The 21,395-nt window shown below is 41.6% G+C and overlaps 1 protein-coding gene across 4 annotated transcripts in view; it reads left to right on the top strand.

Annotated features, from left to right (window-relative positions):
• arap2 (ArfGAP with RhoGAP domain, ankyrin repeat and PH domain 2) overlaps positions 1-21,395 on the top strand; it is a 420,641-nt gene that overhangs the window by 1,173 nt on the left and 398,073 nt on the right. Inside the window, exon 1 of one of the 4 annotated variants that reach the window (XM_073064860.1) lies at positions 56-88. The exons of 2 other annotated variants lie outside the window; for them this stretch is intronic. The gene's annotated coding sequence lies outside the window, so the exon portion shown is untranslated. Of the gene's footprint in view, positions 1-55; positions 89-925; positions 945-21,395 lie in introns of those variants that run through there. One more of the 4 variants, XM_073064861.1, reaches the window with a different exon arrangement.

Below are 21,395 nucleotides of genomic sequence, written 5' to 3' on the forward strand. Positions count from 1 at the left end.
AATTTGATCCTGATCAAATCTGTTTTAGAGTCATGAAGTCAAATAGCACGGAAGCAGGCTGTTTGAGCTACGACGTCCATGGACCCCGGTGGGTACCCACCTATACTATCTCCTTTGGCCTATAGCCTTTTTATAATGTTGGTTGACGTTGGGCTGGACAGTTCTGGGATTGTTTACTTTTACCTCGGAGATTAGCTGAAGGCTTTTGTTAAAGTCTCATCCCAAAGGTTTCTGTCTGACAGTGCAGCTCTTCTGCAGTGTGGCTCTGTGTAGATCTTTGTTCTTATGACTGTTGAATGGCACTTCAACCCACACTTTTTGACTTGAGTGCTCCCAGATGAGTCACCGTTAGCACATAATCTTTTTATTTTGTTATTAAAAATATCAGCAGCAACAAATTTAAAGAGCCACTGTAGCCCTTGGACTTTATTTGCTAGCATATTTTTGCAATGCATGTTGAGAGCTTACTTAAAGCTGTCAGTCTATTTTCTAGAGTTTTTTTTCCCCTGATGACTGATAAATTGTTGTAGTGCAATTTATGACAAGAACAAAATTCACCCAAGGATTACACAGATAGGAAAGTGTGCCAAATGCAGAAAATCAGAAGTACAGATGTCAGAGATCTCTGATGAGAGTGAAGAAGTAAACTTTTTGTGTGCACATTCTCCAGTTACTTCCACAGCTGAGTAATCAAAACCAGGCAGATTTTCATGGTGGTGGTGGGGGCGAGGGGCGGGTGGGGAAATTTCTATTCGAAAGAGATGGTCATGAGAAAATCTAGTTTGTTTTGTGCACTGACTTTTGAACCGTTTGTTACGGCTCTGATATGCCATCGATTTCATCCTAGATCAGGGGTTTCCAGCCTGTGGTCCATGGACCCGTTGGCTAATGGTAGGTGTCCATTGGCATACAAAAGGTTGGGAACTCCTGACCTAGACTTTATGGTGAGTTGCTTTAGTGTTCATAGTCATGAATTGTATCTTTTTAATTGTTTTTTGCTTGTATTCATTCAGCAGTTGAAGCAATGCCACTGATGTCATTTTTTTGTCATTTCAAGGAGAAATGCCTAAATATTTTAAATCTTGGCTGAACTTAAGTAATTTGAAAAGAAGAAAATTAAATTGAACTAATTTTCAGATTTTGTAGTTCTGACTCTGGATTAAATACTGCTGTGCTCTTGCCCCTACTTGAAAACCTCTATTTTCCTGGCCCTCTGATCATATTGTGATCTCAAATGCCTAGAGGTGTGGCACAGTGGCAAGGCAGGTAGTGTTGCTGAGGCACAGTTTCAGTGCCCTGGGTTCAATGTTGTGGGTGTGTGTTTGCACATTTTCTCTTTTCATTGTGTGGGTGTATGCCAGGTTCTCCATTTTCCTCCCATGTCCCAAGGAAATGCCGTCCTAGTTTAGTGGTGGGTAGTAGGAGAATTGGGAAGAGGAGTAGCATTGTGAAAGAATTTGCTACAGGGAATAATCCGGAGGATGGGGTTGATAGGAATCCTCTGAGTGTTACATAGCAGATGGCTGGCTGAATGGCCAATTTGCAAGAGAATGTGAGAAATAATAGTGGCATGAGGGTATCCAGCAGGAGGAATTTGAGGCAATGACAGAATGGTAAACTGCTGTTTCTGACACAGTTGCACTTTCGGTGAGATTGTCATTTTAATGTCAGCACCAACTCCTGGATGTTCTTGAGGACTGACAGATTTGACGAGGCCAATCGATTATGCCTTTACCAAGACCAATGTTGAGTGACCAGTCTGCTTTTTGGTATTATTTTCTTGTAGCAGTTTGATTCAGTGAATGGGCTGCCAGGCCATTTTGGAGTGAGCCTGTGCTAACCATGTAGACCAGCTGTAGCAAAGAAGGTAAACTTTTTGTTTTAAGAAGACATTTAAATTCCATGAGAAGAGGCAATTGTGTAAACATTTTGACAAGACATACAAGCTCCTTGGTATTAATAACAGAGTGTAAAGGAGGTTATATTAATTGATTCTTTAATGAAATGTTGTCAATACTGCACTTCAGTCAACATGGTAGAGAAAAGATGTACTTGAACAGTACCAGGGATTTGACAGTTCATTTTTGTGAAAAGTTAATTTCTCTCCTCCTTGGACAAGCAAAGGGGTTAATAAAGGTGTGCAAGGTCATGAAGTTTGGAGACTGTCAGAGGGATCGGTGACCGAAGGGCAGAAATTAAAAAAAAAAAATCCAGAAAACATAGATTTGCATGGTGAATTATGATTTTTGAATACATTGTCTAACAGGATGGAGGAAGCAAATAAGAACATGAGGAGTATGACTTGGCCATCTGCTCCATTCAGCGTGGTTAATCTGGGTGTGAACTTGGCTCTTCCTGCCTGCCCTTCCCCATAACCCTTTGTGATGAATGCTCACTTTCTAGGGCCCCGAGAAGCTTATTGCTGAACTTAGCTTTCCAGTACAGCTGCGTGGCCTTTCCAAAGGGTCAGAGTTGTTGGTGACAAAGCTAAACTTCTAAAAAAAAATATTCTTTGCTCAGCTTTTTGTTGTAAACAAGAACATGAAATCCCAGCTCTTGATGTAAGTTGCAAGCAGTAATCATTTTGAAGTTGGAGGCACAGCTCTGCAAAGTGAAGTGACCAGGAAACTTGTCTCCATTAGCCAAAAACAAGACAATGAGATTATGTCGATGGGATTATTAGCACATCGAACAGGTTGGGATGTAAGTGGACTCAGAGGGTCAGCTCACACAGCATTAATTGTGGATTTTTGGGATCTCTCTTGCCAGAAACTTTGAAGACTATCTGTGTGGGGTACTTTGTCCCAACAAGGATTTCTGTGAGGGATGGTTCATTAACTCATTGATATGGTCTTCTAGATCATAAGATTTTTACTTGTGTTTGGAAATCCTTTCTGGTTTGTAAATCCTTTCTAATTTGGAAATCTTTTTATAAATTTTTTCTGATTGCTAAATAAGACGATAAGACATGGGAACAGAATTGAGCTATTCAGCCGATTGAATCTGCTCTGCCATTTCATCATGGCTGATTCCGGATCTCATTCAACCCCATGCACCTGCTCTGTCACCCAATTTTTTTCCCTCTCCCCACTCCCCCCGACCAATCAGGAATCTATTAACTGTTTTGAATATTCCCATGGACTTGACCTCCACTGCAGCATTCCACAGATTCACCACTCTTTGGCTAAAAAAATATACATTCTCCTTCTATTCTAAAAGGTCACTCTTGAATTTTGAGGTTGTGCCCTCTCATTCCGAATACCCCAACCAGAGGAAATATCCTCCCCATATCTGCCTTATCTAGTCCTTTCAACATTCAGTAGGTTTTTAATGAGATCCCTATGCATTCTTCTAAATTCCAATGAGTGCAGGTCCAAAGCTGCCAAATGGTCTTCCTATGTTAACCCCTTCATTCCTGGAATCATCCTCATAAACTATCTGGATGCTCTGTAATGACAATACATCCTTTCTGAGATAAGGGACTCAAAACTCCCAAGTGTGGCCTGACTCGTGTCTTATAAAGCTTCAGTATTGTCTCCTTGTTTTTATATCCTACTCCCCTGTGAATTAACCTTCTTGGAGTCTTGCATGAGGACACCTAAGTTCCTTTGCATCTCTGATGTTTGAATTTTCTCCTCATTTAGATAATAGTCCACACTATTGTTCCTTTTACCAAAATGCATTATCATCCATTTCTCAAAACTGTATTCCATCTGCCACTTTTTTGCCTGTTCTTCCAATCTGTCTAAGTCCTGCTGCAATCGCATTGGTTCCTCAGCACTACCTACCCCTCCACCTATCTTTGTATCATCTCCAAACTTTGCCACAAAGCCATCAATTTAACTATCTAAATCATTGACAAACAATGTGAAAATGTAGTGGTCTGAATACTGACTTCTGGGGGAACACCACAAGTCAGTGGCAGCCAACCAGAAAAGACCTCTTTTATTCCCACTCGCTGCCTCCTGCCTGTCAGCCATTCCTCTATCCATGCCAGTATCTTTCCTGTAACACCATAGGATTTTATCTTGTTAAGCAGCTTCATGTGAAGCACCTTATCAAATCCCTCATGAAAATATAAGTAAATGGTGTTCACTGCCTCTTCCTTGAAGTGGAAAACCTGGACGGTAGGCAGATGTCTAGCTAACTGTTAGAAAGCAGGAAGCAGCGATAAGAGGATCACTTAGATTGGTAATCTTTCGGCGTGTTTGGGAACCAGTGCTGGGACGACAGTTGTTTACAATACATGCATATTGATGGTTTTTGAGGAAGGAAGTGAATTTTTTGTAGCCAAATTTGTGGGTGACACAGAAGGGAAAACAAGCAGGAGGATGCATTGAGCTTTTCAGAGAGTTCAAAGAAAATTTGTTAGTGTGTGTATGTTACCATCTACTACCTTGAGGTTCATTTTCTTGCAGGCATTTTCAGCAATAAAGGAATACAATAGAATTCTATGAAAATCTATATATGAATAGACTGACTGGTAGCTAGTGTAGAAAAACAGACTGCAAATGAAGATGATGGAGAACATGAGTTGTAGAGTCCTTGAAAGTGAGTCCGTAGGTCATAGAATTAGTTAAAATTAGTGGTGAATGAAGTTATTCATGCTGGTTCAGGAGCCTGATAATTCTAGGATAATAACTGTTTCTTAACCTAGTAGGCTTCTGTCCTTCCTACCTGATTGTATTAGTATGATGAGGGCATGGCCTGGATGGTTGGGGTCTTTAGATCATGCCTGCCATAAGAAAGCTGCATCTATCAAAGTAGCAAGTGAGAGAGACATGGTTTGCAAGGTGGGAGCCATTTGAAAAGAACATGTCTTTGGAAGAGGGTTTTGTTTGTGCCGGTAAAAAGAAGGGAGGTGTAAGCGGAGCACCCATTGTTGGAGCGGGCCAGTGTTAGAGTGGGATTCTTCTGGCTCAGCAGTCTAGGGGAAGCACAGGCAGAGGTTCTAAGGAAGTATTTAGCACTGGGAATGGGTCCACGCTTAGTGGTATGTTTTTTTTTGTGTGAAATGTGGGAAATCTGGAGGGTCTCCAGCTCTCCGATAACTCCATCTGCATTTAGTGAATTGAGTTGCAGCTCCTTAGAGACTATGTTAAGGAACTGGAGTTGCATCTCTGATGTTTGGCTCATATGAAAGAATGAGTAGGTGATGGAGACAGTCTAAAGGACGTTCATGAGAATAGTTCAGAAACGAAAAGTTTAACAGATTATAAGGAGAGATGGAAAAGGAATGTAAAAATGTTATGATAGTGATGGGGGATTTCAATGTGCAGGTAGATTGGGGAAAATCAAGTTGGTCTGGATCTCAAATGAGTAAGTTTGTAGAATGCCTATGAGATGGCTGTTTGGAGCAGCCTGTGGTTGAAAGGCAGTTCTGGATCGAGTGTTGTTAATGAACCAGGTTTTAAAGTTAAGGAACACTTGGGAGGCAGATCATAATATGACAGAATTCACTCTGCAATTTGAGAAGGAGAAGTTAAAGTTAGATTTTCCAGTATTACAGAGGAGTAAATGAAATTACAGCAGCACGAGAGAGGAGCTGGCCAGAGTTTATCGGAAGAGACACTAGCAGGGATGACAGTAGAATGGCGGTGGCTGGAGTTTCTGGGCAAAATTCAGAAGTTGCAGAATAGATATATCCCGAAGATGAAGTAGTATTCTAAAGGGAGTATGAAGCAACTGCAGCTGACAAGGAAAGTCAAAGACAGCATGTGGAAAAGAGAGGGCACATAATATGGTAAAAATGAGTGGGAAGTAAGAGGATTGTGAAGCTTTTTAAAAAAAACAGCAGAAGATTTTTTTAAAAAGCCAGAAGAAGAGATGAAATAAGGTAAGCTTGCCAAAAATATCAACGAGGATACCAAAAGATTTTTTTTTTAGGTGTGTAAAACAGGCGAGAGTGGATATTGGACCGCTGGAAAATGATGCTGGAGAGGCAGTAAGAGGATCAAAGAAATGGTGGATGAACAATGCATTTTGCATCTGTTTTAACTATGGAAGACATGAGCAGCATGCCAGAAGTTAGTGTTATGGTAGAAGTGAGTATAGTTGCTATTTGAGAAGGTTCATGAGAAGCTGAATGGTCTGAAGGTAGATGAGTCACCTGGACCAGATGGCATACAGGGTTTGGAAGGAGGTAGCTGAGAGATTCTGGGAGTATTATTAATCTTTCAAGAATCATTAGACTCTGGCATGTTTCCTCATACTTGGGAAATTTTCAAATATCACTCCACTCAAGGAATGGAGGGCAGCAAAGGAAAGGAAAATATAGGCCAGTTAGCAAGACCTCAATGGTTGGAAAGATGTTGGAGTCCATTAACAAGGCTGAGGTTTCAGGGTACTTGGAGGTACATGAGAAAATAGGCCAAATTCAACATGATTTCCTTGAAGGAAAATCTTACCTGACAGATTTTTTTTTAGGAAATTGCAAGCAGGATAGCCAAAGGAGAATCTGTGAATGCATTTATTTGTAGTTTCAGAAGACCTTTGTTAAGATGTTGCACATGAGGCTGCTTAAAGAGTTATGAGTTCATGATATTACAGGAAAGATACTAACACAGGTAGAAGATTGGCTGACTAGCAGGAGGAAGAGTGGGAATAAAGGGCACCTTTCCTGGTTTGCTGCAGGTAACTAGAAGCATTGCACAGGGGTCAGTGTTGGAACCTTTTTTTTCACGCTATATATCAGTGATTTGAATGATGCAGTTGATGGCTATGTGGCCGGGTTTTTGGATGGTACAAAGATAGGATTAAGAGAATGGGCATAGAAGTGGCAGATGGAATATGGTGTAGGGAAGTGTGTAGTCATGCATTTTGCTAGAAGGAATAAAGGCATGCACAATTTTCCAAATGGGGAGAAAATTCAAAAATCGGAGTTGCAAAGGTACTTGGGAGTTCCCGTGCAGGATTACCTAGGTAGGGGTTCCCAACCTTTTTTATGCTGTGGACTCCTACCATTGACTGAGGGTGTTTGGACCCCAGGTTGGGAACCCCTGCCCTAAATGTTAACTTGCAGGTTGATCGATGCTGAGGAAGGCAGATGCAAAGTTTGCATTCATTTCCAGAGGACTCGAATACAAGAGATCAAGCTGAGACTTTTTTTCAAGTCAAGTCACTGGTTATTGTCATCTGGACCATAACTGCTGGTACAGTACACAGTAAAAATGAGACAGTGTTTTTCAGGACCATGGTGCTGCATGAAACAGTACAAAAACTACACTGAACTACGTAAAAACAACACAGAAAAAAAACCCACACTAGATTACAGACCTACCTAGGACTGCATAAAGTGCACAAAACAGTGCCGGCATTACAATAAATAATAAACAAGACAATAGGCACAGAAGAGGATGGTAAGTTGGTGTCAGTCCAGACTCTGGGTATTGAGGAGTCTGATGGCTTAGGGGAAGAAACTGTTGCACAGTCTGGTCGTGAGAGCCCGAATGCTTCGGTGCCTTTTCCCAGATGGCAGGAGGGAGAAGAGTTTGTTTGAGGCGTGTGTGGGGTCCTTCATAATGCTGTTTGCTTTGCGGATGCAGTGTGTAGTGCAAATCTCTGTAATGGTGGGAAGAGAGACCCCGATGATCTTCTCAGCTGACATCACTATACGCTGCAGAGTCTTGTGATCCAAGATGGCTGCTCTGTGCCCTCCTGAAGTCAACACCCATCTCTTTTGTTTTGTTCACATTCAGAGACAGGTTGTTGGCTCTGCATCAGTCTGTTAGCTGCTGCACCTCCTCTCTGTACGCTGACTCATCATTCTTGCTGATGAGACCACCACAGTCGTGTCATCAGTGAACTTGATGTGGTTCGAGCTGTGTGTTGCAGCACAGTCGTGGGTCAGCAGAGTGAACAGCAGTGGAGTGAGCACACAGCCCTGGGGAGCCCCCGTGCTCAGTGTGATGGTGTTGGAGATGCTGCTCCCGATCCGGACTGACTGAAGTCTCCCAGTCAGGAAGTCTAGGATCCAGTTGCAGAGGGAGGTGTTCAGGCCCAGTAGGCTCAGCTTTGCAATCAGTTTCTGAGAAATGATTGTGTTGAATGCTGAACTGAAGTCGATGAACAGTATTCGAATGTACGTGTCTTTTTTGTCCAGGTGGGTTAGGGCCAGGTGGAGGGTGGTGGCAATGGTGTCGTCAGTTGAGTGGTTGGGACTGTACGCAAACTGCAGGGGGTCCAGTGAGGGAGGCAGCAGGGTCTTGATGTGCCTCATGACGAGCCTCTCGAAACACTTCATGATGATGGATGTGAGTGCAATGGGACAGTAGTAATTGAGGCAGGACACTGATGACTTCTTCGGCACGGGGACGATGGTGGCGGCCTTGAAGCACGTTGGAATGATGCCGCTGCTCAGGGAGATGTTGAAGATGTCAGTGAGAATATATGCTAGCTGGTCTGCATATCCTCTGAGCACTCTCCCAGGAATATTGTCTGGTCCAGCAGCCTTCCGTGGGTTGACCCTGCACAGGGTTCTTCTCACATCAGCCACGGTGAGACCCAGCACCTGGTCATTTGGAGGAGGGGTGGACTTCCTCATTGCCACTTGAAGTATTGTGAGCAGTTCTGGGCCTCTTATCATAGAAAAGATGTGCTGGCTCTGGAGACGGTCTAGAGGAGGTTCATGAGACTAATTCCAGAATGAAAGGTTTAACAATTGATTGTTCGTCTTTGGCCCTGTATTTGCTGAAGTTTAGAAGAATGGGGGAATGGGTGCGCTGGGCGGGGGATCTCATTGAATCCTGTTGAACATTGACAGGATATGGAGAGGATGTTTCCTATAGTGGTTGAATCTAGGACCAGGTGGAACAGTCTCAGAATAGAGGGGTGCCCACTTGGAACAGAGAAGGAAGAATTTTAGAGGGTGGTAATCTATGGAAGTCATTGCCACAGCTGGCAGTGAGCAAGTCATTGAGTATATTTAAAGCAGAGTTTGTCAGGTTCTTGACTAATCATGGTATCAAAGGTTATGGGGAGAAGGCAGGAGAATGGGATTGAAAGGGATAACAAATAGCCATGATGGAATAGCAGAACAGACTTGATGGGCCGAATTCCTGAATTCTGTTCTAATGTCTTATTACTTATTTGAATACTCTCCGCTGTTCATCTATAGAAGTTAAAGTTTTTGTGTAACATGTTGAATTTATGCAAACTTCTACAAAAGTGGAAGCTCTGTCATGCCGACTTTGTGAGGACTTTTATGTGATGGTCCCAGGGTAGATCCTCTGGTATATTAACACCAAGAAACTTCGAGTTGCTCACTCCACCTCGGATCTCTAGATGAGGACTGGCTCGTGGACCTTGATTTCCTCCGCCTGCAGTCAATAACCAGCTCTTTGCTTTTGCTGATGTTGAGTGAGTGGTTGTTGTGGCACCAGTCACCCAGATATCAATCTCATTCCTTTGTGCTGATTCATCACCCCTTTTGTTTTAGCCAACAGTGGTGTCGTCAGCAAACTTTTCTACAGCATTGAGAGCTGTACATAGCCACAGAATCACGAATATAAGTTGAGTAAAGCAGGGGCTAAGCATCCAGCTGTGTATTGCACCTGGTGACGGTGTGTGTGGAGGAGTTGTTGATAAATCTGTGCTAACTAGGGTCTGCTAGTGAGGAAATTGAGTATCCCTTTGCACAAGGATGTACCGAACCCTATAACTTGTAGCTTAGTGATGCGTTTTGAAGGGAAAATAGTGTTGAATTCTGAGCTGTAGTCATTGAAGAGTATCCTGACATCTGGATCTTCATGTCCAGATATTCCATAGCCGAGTTAAGAGCCAATGGAATGGCATCTGCTTTTGACCTGTTATAGTAGGCAAATTGAAGCAGATCCAGGTTGTTCATCAGCCAGGAGTTGTTATGCTTCGTAGCCAACCTCTCAAAACACTTTGAAGCAAGTGCTACTGGTCAGTAACCATATTCTTCTTGGGCATGCAGACTGCTGAAGTGAAAGGTTGAAGACATCTGTAAACACCCCAAACAGTTGATTAGCATGGGTCTTCAATATTTGGCCAGGTATGCTGACTGGGCTAGACGCTTTCCGTGAAATTGCTTTTCTGAGGGATGCCTTCATGTCGGTCTTAGAAAGTGAGCTTACAGGATGGTCTGCTGTGGGGATTTGTGAAGGTGCCTCCATGTTCTGTCGGTCAAAACAAGCATTGACCTAGCTGCCACTTTTTGCTTTGTTGGAAGTGATGGCATTCAGGCTCTACCACAGTTGTCAAGCATCTGTCTGTGATTGAAGTTTAGTCCAGAATTGCCACTATGAACGTGAGGTGGCCTTCTGGAAGTCATTCTGGGCTGCTTGTACTTTCCTGGATTGACAGTTCACGACTAGTCCTCGCCTGGTTGTAAATCTCTTGTTTTGTTCAGGGCTGCTGGATGAGAAGACTGATTTTTGTGGAGAGACACTCGTGCCCTGTGTCACTGACATCTGTGAAAGAGTCTGAGTGGGATGAAAGGATTAGGTTGTTCATTTTGGAGAGAAGGATGATAAGCACTTTATTAACATTGGGAAAACTGCAGCACAAAGGGATTTTGTGCTTGTTCTTGAAATGAAGAAAGCTAGTAAACTGGTAATTATGTTGTGTATGGATTGTTGGCATCAGAGGGGTTGGAATATAAAAGGAGGGAAATCTTTAATATTACTATCCTGTGAGGTCACATCTGATATATTTTGGTCCCTTTATTTAAGGAATGATGTTATCAGAATCAGTTCAGAGAGGATTCACTTGAATCATCCTTTGTATGGAATGATTGTCTCTGAGGAAACATTGAATGTGCTGGGTCTCTACTGATTGGAGTTGAGAATGAAAGTTGATTTTTTTTTGTATTGAAAAATGCCTGGCTCTTAAGAGATTTGACAGAACAAATGCTGGGAGATGGTTTCCCTCATAGGTGAATATAGGACCATAGAGCTTTCAGAATCACAGCATAATTGGGGACCCTTTTCTGACTGAGATAAACAAGAATTTCCTAAAGGGTTGACAGTCTTTAGTATTCCTCAGCCCTGCAAGCTGTGGTGGCTAAATCTTGGAATATATTCAACAGTGAGATAGATTTTTAATCAGTGAGAAAATCGAGGGATATGGGGAAAGGTCAGGAAAGCAGATTTGAGGAATTTTTTGATTCAGCATGATCTTATTGAACGTCAGAGAAGGCTTGAGAGGCCAAATGGCCTACTCTTGTTTCCATTTCTCTGTGAGGTAGGATTTCCCATGGCTGTTGGGAAAGAATAAGGGTGTTGGATAATTAACTAACTGTTATCAAAAACACAATGATTCAAAATGCTTCTTTACCCATGCACTCCCGGATCCTAAAGTTCTTTCCAATTACATTCCCGATTCTAAGTTTTAACTCTTCTGTTGAGAAGACTGTCAGAAATGAATGTAGGAATGCAAACCTGGTTGTAGACAAATACTTAAATGGAAAAGTAATTGTTAATACTAGAGTGCTCAAATGTCAGTCCGATTCTGTGAGGAATGAGCCAGTGGAATATTGGTCTGTAAGGTTGTATTTAATAATTTAGCAAAGGTAGAAAGATGTTGTGTGTATACATTTTTAAATTGCACACTTTTAGAAGATGCATAGTATAGCAGTGTAATGCTTTTACAGTGCCAGAGACCTGGGATCATTTCCCGCCACTGTCTGTAAGCCACCTCTTCCTGTGATTTCATGGTAATTGGAAGGTGTAGACTCGTTAGGCTGGAAGGGCCTGTTACCATACTTTATCTCAAAAAATTAAATCATTATCTACAATAAAAATCAGTGTTTGAGCAGGAATGGTAAGATACAAGCACAAGTGTATTTGTGTATAATTGATATCAAGCAGTTCCATCTTATTGCTGAGGACAGCCCTGTTACACATTGGAAAACAAGAACTTGAATTTACGTGGTACCTTCCCTAAAGTTCGGACGTTGTGTGTAACTCATTTTGCAGTGAAGTGGTTTTGAAGGAGGAGATGCAGCAGCCCGTTTGTGTACCATGAGTTCCAACAATCTGCAGTATTTCAGTAATACTGAGTGATGCATATTTACTGGAACACCCATGAATTACATGACTACAGAGTAATGGAATTACTTGCTAATTTAAGAGAGAAATGATGGTTTAATTTCAAGGTGGCATTGCTTATCTCCAGAGATATTTTGATATTTCACAGATATGTTAATCTTGATTTCTTGGACCTTTTGGGTATAACAGACTTGTGAAACCAACCATTCCAGCGGTGAAGTTACGAAACACTTCATACAACAAGTGGTTGCAGTGTGGCAAACTGCCACAAGTGGCTTCTGATCATTTCAGTCACTCATTTTAAAAGCTGAGCTTACCTGTTTTGTTTTGTAATAAGGATATGGGTTTAAAAGGTTCAATCAGGATTAGTAAAATTATTTAGTCAGAGAGCACAGAACAAGCCCTTTGTCCTTTTGAGTTTGTGCTAACTATTAAGTACCATTTACATTAATCCCACTTTATTTTCCTATGTTCTCATCGACTCCCCAGATTTATACCACAGGCTTTTTGCAGTGGCTAATGAAGTATGAGGCTGGCTGACTAGACACATATTCCTATATTCTCAAATTGAGATTTACAATCAATGTCATATGATGTGAGATTTGTTTTGCAGTAACAGTACAGCAGTTGAGATCTCAGACTTCTAACTTGAGTGAGCGTGCTTCTGGTGGTGTGCTAATTGACACAGTAAGTTGGAGCTGGGAGGCTGGATGAAGCTCGGTCTCTACCAAAGGAGGTGAAAGGTGCTCTTTCCACCTGCTTAGCACCCCCTCACCCACCGATCAGGGCTTCCTGATTCGATGGCTGATCCTATGAGCAGCTTGTGCTGATCACAATTCCTGGAATTTCTGGTTATGTGACCACTGATGCCAGGCAGACTCTGCCCAAGGGAAGGCAATGGCAAACCTCTTCTGAGGAAACAATTTGCCAAAAACAATCATGGTCCTGGAAAGACCATGATCACCTACGAATGAGTCTAGCAGGCCAAACTTGAGGTTGCTGGAGTCTAACTATATGTGGTGTCACAAGATGGGGGCATCAGGAGCAATGATCTGCTTTAGGAGTTCAGTGGGTTGAGCAGCATCGTTTATTCTTCATTCTTACGAATTCTGTTTGACCTGCTGAGCTCTTCCAGCAGACTGTAATGCCTTGGATCATATATGTCAAACTCAAGGCCCGCGGGCCAAATCCGGCCCGCGGTGGAATTATCTTTGGCCCGTGAGATAATATCTAATTACTATTAAAGCTGGCTGCAGTAATCGAAGCGCCTATGGCGTATGGTATGGCTAATGCTGAGTTTATTCCGGTACCAGGTTTTCAGGGTTTTTAGTGTTTATTCGGCAGTCTTGCTCGGCAGTCTTCTTCATAAGAAACGGAATTTGTAAAGTGAAACACTTTGTAGTTATAGCAGAGACTGAGACACATGAGAGCAGGCTGAAAAAACGGAGGCAACGAAAGCTGCGTTCGCACGCGTCCGACTGATCCAGCCCGCATGAAGCTGCATTTTGCTCAATCCGGCCCGTGACCTAAAATGAGTTTGACACCCCTGCCTTAGATGAATGAGGGTGGGGTGGTTTCATTGAAACCTGCTGAATAATGAAACGCCCAGATGATGTGGATTTGGGGAGGCTGTTTCCAAAAGTGGGAGAGCCGGGGACTAGATGGCATAGCCTCGGAATAGAAGGGAGTCCCTTTAGAAAATTGATGAGGAGGGATTTCTTTGACTAATAGATGGTGAATCTGTCGAATTTATTGCCACAGAAGGCTGTGGAGGCCAAGTTACTGGGTATTTTTAAAGTGGAGTTTTATAGGTTTTTAATTAGTATGAGTGTTGAGGTCTCTGGGAGAAGGCAGGAGAAGACTTTGTGTGCAGTCACGATCAAATTGAAGAGCAGACTCAATAGGCTGAATGACTTAAAATAGTTGGTCTGGTATCCTTATCAACCAGTTTTTTAGGTTCAGGATGGGCTGGGACAACTTGGTGCTTAATAAAGAAAACCTGCTTGTCAACCAGACATGGTTGAATAGATCAAAGTCCCCACCCTTGTTATGTTTACAACTGATTATTGTGTTCAAAGGAAATAGAAACATGAACGATGTCCCTAGCAATAGCATATTTGATGCTATTATAATGCTTACATTATGTCAGGCATAGAAAAATTGTCAGTATTGAGGTTGGGGTTGGATTAATTGTGGTCTTGCTGCGTTTTAATTCTATGCCTATGCAGCTTGCTAAGGGATACCTGTGCATAAAGAAGTGATGGGTCTCTAAACATAACTGATAAAATTAGAAACGGGGAATGTTAAAATTTTATATCATAACAAACATATTTTAGTCCATGGGTGCAGATTGCAGCTGAAACCTGAGTAATCTGTTGTGATGAAAGTACTTTGTTCTTTATATACATATAATCACCATTTTTTCTAAGCATAACAGTAAGATTTAACATAAACATAACATTTTTTGGACAAATAGTTTTTGATAAGCTAGTATATAGTTGTAATTGACGAAGTTTTGAGGTTGTGAAATTGGTTTGCAAATTGAATAAAATGGTCTTCAGAAAGTGTAGGACAAAGTTAGTTATTTGAGTCAGAAGGAGAAAAAGTGATGGTTTATAGCAAACACTGATGTGACTATAGTTTTTTTTATTATGTACGTTAAAATTTGCTTGGAAGCAAGTCTTACAAAATTAGCACAAGATACCAATGAAACGGCAGGGCGAGCACTGTTGAACCTCATGGTAACTTGAATTGTATTGCTCTGGCTACCTCCACTCTAATCACTTGAATCATCAGGGCATAAGCAGTGGATCGGCCTGAAGAATAAAACAGCAAAGGTCTTTCACCCTCTGAGATGTTGATGATTCACAGGCCTTCCCAGCAATGTTTCCTGTAAGGTGGGCGTGTGCACACACGCATCTTTTGCTACACGTTCACTAAGGATTTTAAACTGCGCATGAAAGGTTGTCACCCTCTACTTCATTGGCATGTTAAATATATTATGATCATACACAATCACATTTTCTGGTTTCTGATGTGGACGGTGTTGACAATGAGAAATATGTACAACACAGAAACAGGTACTACCTTTGTGTATTGGTGTAATGCAAAAGTTTTTGGAGAATTGCACGTGGGAAGAAGTGGAGTGATATTTGGAAGCTTGACTTTTTAAAGCACCATTTGGCAAGCAAATCCCGTATGGACAGTGTGCAAAAGCTCTGGCGATTAAAATCTGTCATTAACTGCTGCAGTTCTGCTAAGTATGTTTTGTGAGTGTGCAGATGAATGAAAGTGAAACCCAGAGGAGATCAAAGTTCTTATTGACAGTGCTCTGCTAACTGTTAAAATTAATACCTCTATATAGAAAGTTCAGTGTGTATATGTTGTTGTCACTGGTCAAAAAATTGCACAGCACAAGACTTGTGCACGTTGGTCATTACAAATTAGAGGGAACATTGCTTTCCAATTTAATGCTTCTGGATTTCAGGTTGTGATAACTTAATTGCTGATTGTCTTCAGTCAGAGAACCTACTGGTCATTATTTTAATGGACATTGTACTTGCAATATGTCACTTCTTAAAAAAATACTCTGTACTCCTAAGCTCCGGGTGCTTTTGGCATTGCTTTTCAGTTGCAGTGAGTAGTCAGTGAGCCTGTTGCTTTAAGTAACCATCGGGGAAGAAATAAAGGGGGGGGGGGGGCGGCAAGGGAGAACAACAAGAATGAGGGTAAGGTTAAGGGGTACTTGTTTTCTCCTCTTGGATGGAGGGGGAAGCATTTGATAACAGCGATGTGTATTGCAACTTGTTCCATACTGAAACTGATTAAAAGTGCTGATGAAAAGGAGGCTTAGAAAATGAGAACTAGTTAATGGGGCTTGATAGCTTTTTAATGTTAAACTTGAAACTAGTTATGAGTGTTTATTGCTTGTTTTTAAAATTGATGTTAATTAACAATTTTGGTTACATAGTTATTCTAATGCAGTTTTCTTGTCTCTTTTGTCTCCTACCTTTGACTAGAAATCAGGAAAAGTTCTATGAAACAAGGAAGTCAGGAGGCACATAATGTGCTATTGTAGTTAGAATATTCAATATGCTCTTGAAGAGATTTGGTAGAAGGATCATGTATCATAAATAGAGAACAAGTACAAACAGGTTATTTAGCAATTGTGTTTCCTGATGTTGCCTGTTGGGATCATTCACGTTTGGGAACTGTACTACTGACTTGCAGGCTAATTTTATGGTGCAGAGAATATTTTTATGCCTTTCTCCATCAACTACAAATATTATACATGCTTAAAGTTCCATGTAATTCTTTATGAAGATCACTAAGTTATTTTGTAAACCTGAAAGAGTAATGAAAACTACCAGTATTTTGGTGGGTAACTCTTACGAAACAAAAGGTGTTGAATAACTCTGGTTGAAATATTCCTATGCGTTTCAAGCATTAAAACCCTCACCTTTTCAATATTCATGCCTGTTATGCTCCAAAATACTTGAAATTTTATTGATAAAATGTCATTTAATAACATTCTTTGAAGCATGAACAGTTTTACTTCATTCACTTGGGCTGGAAAGATTTGGTTACAGATATTGCAGTGATTTATATAGTTGAACCTGGTTAAGTACTGCATATTGTTAGCATAAAAATGGGTGGTTGGTCATAGGTGCAAAATTGATGGACTGAAGTGCCTGTTCTGTGCCTTATTTCTTTTTGACTCCAAATCACATGGATAATGAAAGAGAGATGGCATTAACTGGTCATTCTGCTTTTCTTGAACAGGTTGAGAGTTGGTCATCGAGTGTTGCAGTAGGAGCCGGTTGCGGTTAGGTGGTGGGCGAATTTTCACTTCCAAGAGGGCATTTGTGAAGCAGGTTTAGTGGAAGACTCTGATTTAGAAATTAAGAAACTTAATTGTTTCTTGGATATTTAGATTTAAGGATAATTAAAATCCGGTTATAGTTATCCATAACAACTAAATAATAACCAACACCCCTATGAATGAGAGCATGAATATTGAAACATCTTTTGGTCAAGATGGCGCCTGTATACAATGCTTCTTTAGTTGACATCTGGATAAATCATGAAATATATATTCCACCTTCTTTGACGTCCTTTACATTTGTTTATTGTCTTGAAGTTAATTCTGGAACTGCTGGAGGCTGTGATTTGCAGCTTGGAGATTGTTCGGGTGTTTCAGGACTCTGCAGTGTCAGAGAGGATTCTGGGAGGCAGAGCGGTGTGCGGGAATCTCATGGGAAGAAGGCTGCGAGACAGATTAATTGGTGAGAATCTCATTGCTCACCGATTAAAGCTATGGGGGTGATGCACCATCAATAACTCTCGGAGACATGAGGCGAGATATAGGCTTTCATTGGCTGGAAGAAAGCACAAGCAGCAAATGACCATCACACAACATCTTGGAGACTGAGGAAGGGGCTGTGCCTCCAATCGCCTTTATACCGGGTTCTGTGGGAGGAGCCACAGGAGCAGTCAACGGGGGGGCGTGTCCAGACAGGTATATGTAGTTCACCACAGGGGGGATTGAAACTCTGGATGGCTGCCTGCCTTTTTGTGGCTGGTGAGATCACTCTGCTATGGTGAGGGAGACTGCCATTTTGTGGCTGGTGATGTCACTCTGCTCTGGAGAGGGAGAATGTTGCCTAGGTTTTCTGTGTTTTGGATGTGGACTTAGACTGTGGACTTCTTGTTTTTAGTCTTACGATTTTTTTTGTATCCTGTGTTAATCACCAAATCTTTCTTGTTCTTTTTGTGTGCAGGGGAATTGGATGTGCCTGTTCAGTTTTTCTTCATTTTCTTCATTTGGAATTGGGGGTTGATGATCTTTCTTGGTTTCTTAGCTATTTGGAGGAGAAAAAAAAAATCAGAGTTATATACTTTGATAATAAATGAACCTTTTGAAAACTATAATGAAGAAGCACCTAAATTGATTATTGGACTGTTCTGGATGGATAGCTGGGCAGTGGTGAGTAAGAATCTAAATTAAATACTAAGATGTTTGGAGAGGATCACACTGCACAATAAATTAGAGGATGGTTTTGATTGGAAAAAGAAATACTGTTTTTAGTATACAGTGTTTCTGTTTTTGCATGTTTTTTCAATCTCTTCAATATATGTAATTGATTTGTTTTATTATTCATTTTATTTATTATTTTCGCTCTGCTAGATTATGTATTCCATTGAACTGCTGCTAAGTTAACAAATTTCACGTCACATGCCGGTGCTAATAAACCTGATTCTGGTTCTGAGAAGTGTCGCAGTGGTAATATGTGGTTGTGTCCAGCTGGCTTTCTACGTGTGCACTTCCTGAGTGGCTTTTGCCTCTTGCACAGAGTATGTGATTGTAAATCTCATCTTAGTGATTTTAAAATGGCTTTAAATTCTGAAGATTGTGTACTCCTCACTGCATTTTCTTGGCACTGCATTTAATTTAATATGGATAATGAATCCACCTTAATGGTTGTTTTGGCAAACTCGGTTTCTCTCTCTGCTTCTTCGTACTAGATTTTATGTGAATTGATGTCACGTCCTGTTAATTTCACAGTTTAAGAACTTAATTCTGAGCAGTGTTGCTTGGGGGGGGGGGCAGATTTTCAAAACCTATGACATCACATGGATTTTTTTTTCTGTGTCCCTGTTTCAATAGCACTTTTGGCAGAGAACGTTTCCATATACACTGTGGATTATTTGAGCTACGAGGGTCACAGCTTGCCCTCGGGCTATACTTTGTTTGGTCTGGTGCACATTGCGAGTCTGAAATTTTATGAAATGCTCTGTCAGCACCTTAATGAATGTCTGCTGTTACTGATGTAGCCAGGTATTTCGACATTATATTTCATTTTCAAGTCTTGAGGCCTCTGTCACTCAGTCGACACTGGATGTTGTGCCCAGCTGTCTAGATACGCCAGCCTGGGCAGTACAATCTAGAGCACAAGCTGTTGCCCATGTAGCAGGCAGCCCCTCTCCATGCATCCGATGCAGTTTGGTACCAGCTGTATTGTAGGAGTTGCCAGTCAGCATTGAACTCCATCTAGGGCTACCTTAAGAACTCCAGCTCTGGATTTTTCCCTAGGAGTTTACTCCCGTATAGCCACGTAGCAGTGGAGGTTTGAGATCAGAGTTTTCCTTCTCCTAGATGAGCTGTCAACTATGGTTGATGAGCCCCATCTGCCTGAAGCGACTGGTTTTAAGGCATCAGTAATCTGCCTTTGCCTCTTCTGTCGTTAGAAACAGTTCCACCAGGCTTAGAAGCAAAGCCCCATGTGAAGTCCAGGAGCCAAACCTGGTTGCTTTTTGAGGCTCATGCCATTGGGAGCATTTAATAGGTAATGGGAACTTGTCCCCATTACCGCCACCGGCTATAACAACTTTAGGGAACCACTTTCAAATATTAAATCTATTACTCATTTTTCATTTCTGATGCCTAAGGCAGCCATTAAGTTCATACCATTATAGAAGAGGAGATGAGCGTGAGATCGAATCTTATGTTATTAAATGATGTTTCCTGTGCTGGCACTTGTTATGAGCCCTGGTAGTAAGTATTGGGAAATGGAATCCACCACACGCTTTGTGATATGACAACTTTCTTTTGCAGTTTGTCAGTCAAAGAAGAGTCTTGTGCAGTACCCACAGTCTCTGCTGCAGGCTGACTGGATGGATGGGGAGTTTGGGGTGTTGTATTCCCTATAGTTGCTGCTCTTTGTATGGCCTCTGTGTTGCCATCATTGAGATGGGAATCGGCTGCTGCCTACTTACACGTCGTTTCATTTTGAGCATTTGTGGACCACGGTTGGGTTATATGTTAACTTTTGTTTTTTTTTGCAAGGTAACTGAGTTACTCTTTGGGTGTTGTTAATTCTGTCCTGGGGGTCACTTTCTCTGACTTGCTTGGAGTAGAGTGCTTGTCAGGAATCTGGCATCAGCAAGCAGTGTGGCTTGCCTGCTACAGAGGATTGAGTGTGGTCAGAGCCTTTGTGTTGACCTGGCTGAAGTTTTAAATTTTTTTTTCATAAATTTGGTGGAAGGACATCATTGCTTCAGCAGCTCAATACCAAGTCTGAGGTCTTTATCTTCAACACTTTTTTTCCCTCACTTATTGAGCACAGTACTGATGCTTTGAGATTGATGATAATTCTCAAAACAATATCTGCCTCTGCTGATACAAGTTTCCTGGCATATGGAAAGTGATCTGTTTTCCAGGATCCCTCCATGGGTTGCGACCGTTGGGGGTTTTGCAAGATCTTTCTTTGAGCAGGAGGGGTAATTTGCCAGTGTATTTTTTTTTGTCTTAGTTGATGCTTCGTATATGTACTATCCTTTCCGGTGTTTTAATCAAGAAGTCAACAATGTTATGGAGTTTGATCTTGCAGTGTGAAGAAAAGCAAACACTTTCTATGGTTAAGGTAAGAGTTGTTTCTGGAATGGAAGACAGTGAAGTTTGAATCAGTAAGTAGTAAGAACCAACAGAATCCTTGGAAAACCTTCCGAGAGATCGACAAACAACCAATGTGCAAATGACGTCAAACTGCAAACACAACAGAAAAGAAAGGAAAAAACTAATAAATAAATGAGCGATAGATAGGGAGCATGAATTGTAGCCGTTAAAAGTGAGTCCACAGGTTGAGTCCATCATTTCTGTGTTGGAGTGAGTGAAGTTATCTCCTGGTTCAAGACCCTGATGGTTAAGGATAATAACAGTTCCTGAACCTAGTAGTATGGGATTTGAGGCTCCGGTACCACCACAACGATGGCAGTAGAGGGAAGAGAGTATGGCCTAGATGGTGTTGGGGGGGTTTCTTGGTGTTAGATGCTGCTTTCCTGCGATAGCACTCCTTGTAAATGTGCTTTAGTGGTGGGGAGGGCTTTACCTGTGATGGGCTGGGCTGTGTTCACAATCTTTTTCAGATTTTATTTTTCCTGCTCAAGAGCATTGGTGTTCCCATGTTAGGCTGTGATGCAACCAGTCAATATGCTCTCCACCAAGAATCTGTAGAAGTCTCTCAAAGTTTTAGGTGAGATGCCGAATCTGTGCGAACTTCTAAGAACGTCGAGGCACTGCCACACCTTTGTAATGGCAGTGTAACACCCTGGGAAAGGTTTCACTGCTCATGTAAGGGTTTCTCTGTAGCAGCAGTGTTTGGGTTATGACTAGAGATAATGGGGGCTTTGGAATGGCAGTGTAACACCCTGGGAAAGGTTTCACTGCTCATGTAAGGGTTTCTCTGTAGCAGCAGTGTTTGGGTTATGACTAGAGATAATGGGGGCTTTGGAATGGCAGTGTAACACCCTGGGAAAGGTTTCACTGCTAATGTAAGGGTTTCTCTGTAGCAGCAGTGTTTGGGTTATGACTAGAGATAATGGGGG

The sequence above is a fragment of the Hemitrygon akajei genome, chromosome 13 (assembly GCF_048418815.1).
Source record: "Hemitrygon akajei chromosome 13, sHemAka1.3, whole genome shotgun sequence".
NCBI classification, from domain to species: Eukaryota; Metazoa; Chordata; class Chondrichthyes; order Myliobatiformes; family Dasyatidae; genus Hemitrygon; species Hemitrygon akajei.